Raw genomic sequence first — 1,964 nt, forward strand, 5'->3', positions numbered from 1 at the left:
AGCTATCTAAGGATGGTACTATAGAACGCCACCTCAAGGTAGGCCTAGTGGCGCCATCTCTTGGTCAGGCCGGAAACTTATCAATCCACCCTCGTATTATTGCACATTCTGTGCAACTTAAAGTTAAACGCTTAAAGTGTTAACACTTAAAGTTAAACACTTAAAGTGTTTTCCACAAATTAAAAAAACATAATAATGTGAAACAGTTTAAGGTAGTCTTTCTGTTTGGAAAGTATATATTATCATAGAAAACAAATAAAAAGTATTTAGGGGTAACTGATTCCATTAATTACAAAAAAATTGTTGTCGTAACTCAACTTTATTTTTGTCTCAAGTGCACAAAATATTTTTTAAAAACTTTGCTCTATGAACCTAGCAATTTTTAGCCCATTTAAAAATATGTAGGGGTGGTTTACCGTCGCGTAATTTTTTTATTCATGTTCGATGGACTTTATTTTATTTCTTTTGTTATAAAACTATCTTCCTAATTGTCTTTGTATATAGGCAGTATTTATTATCATAGACACAACATAAAGAGAGTGTAGGGGTAGCTTACCCCATACATAAAAAAGTTTTGTTGTCGAAACTCAGATTTATTTTTATCTTAAGTGCAAAAAATATATTTTTTTTTTACATTTTTGTATGTGAATTTAAATATTTTTAGTACAACTCTAAAATATGTAGGGGTGGTTTACCCCCTTAATTTTTTGGTTGTTGAGAAAACTATACAATCGAAACTTGAGACCACTATCTTTGAGGGGCTTTTTCATCCCCTTAAAGTGTTTTCCACAAATTAAAAAAACATGTGTCGCTGAGTTTTTCGATATATCAGGGAGAATCAATTCGGTAAGGGACACCTGTAATATCTTTCTTGTTAGCATATGAATTTAACTAAAATGATATTAAATTCGATACTCCTAAAGAAATTAAAAAATTAATTACAAAAACAAAACCTTAAATATTCTGGGCATGGATGGGATCCAGAATATTATTTTAAAATATCTCCCCGGAAAAGCAATTGTGTAAATAACCCACATTATTAATGCTTGCTTCATGCAGGGCTACTTTCCCAAGACGTGGAAAAAGCGAAAATATTACCCATACACAAACCAGGGAAAGACAAAAAGCTTCCTCAAAGCTATAGACCAATTAGTTTTCTGCCTACGCTAAGTAAAATATTGGAAGTAATATTATTGAATAGATTACAAATACATGAGAATGAGAACAAACAAATAATACCGGAACAATTTGGATTCCGTAAAATTCACTTCACAGTCCAGCAACTAGCTCGTCTTATAGATTTTATCAGCACAAATGTTAATATAAAACATAACACATGCGTGCTTTCCAAAAACAGGTAAAGTCTAAATTGCGTTTAGTAGCAATAAGTTGACTGCAGAAATACATTACAGTATTAGAAGAGTACTTCCATCAATGAAAGACTCAAATTAATAGACTGATTTTGTGATATTCTCACATAATGATAATGATAGGCTAATTCAAGAAAACTCAAAATGTTTAATGATACTCTAGTGCTTAAGAAAGCAACGAAATATCTAGGGGTTATGCTGGATTTTCATTTATCTTATACCAAACATATTAAAATCACAAGAGCGAGAGCTTTTATGCCAGTACATATGTTATTCTCGACGTGACATCTAAAAAGTAGAATCAGAGTTCAAGACAAACTAACAAATTATTAAATGATTACACAGGCCCACAAAAAGAAAAAAGTATTCGGAGCAGATCACCAGACAGGTGTATTCTGATGTATTTTTCATCGATTTGCATGTTGGTGGCGGTAGTGAGAAAGTGTGCAGTGACAGGTGGTGAGAAGTTTTTACAAAGTTTGTGTGGAAGGTGTGAGTGGGGTGTGAGGGTGGAAGTCTAGGAGGTGAGTACGGCTGTGAGGGGTTCATTGGGAAGATAAAAATGAATTTACATTGTAGTTGGGGGGGGGGGGG

Source organism: Belonocnema kinseyi, chromosome 3 (genome assembly GCF_010883055.1).
Source record: "Belonocnema kinseyi isolate 2016_QV_RU_SX_M_011 chromosome 3, B_treatae_v1, whole genome shotgun sequence".
Classification (NCBI taxonomy): domain Eukaryota; kingdom Metazoa; phylum Arthropoda; class Insecta; order Hymenoptera; family Cynipidae; genus Belonocnema; species Belonocnema kinseyi.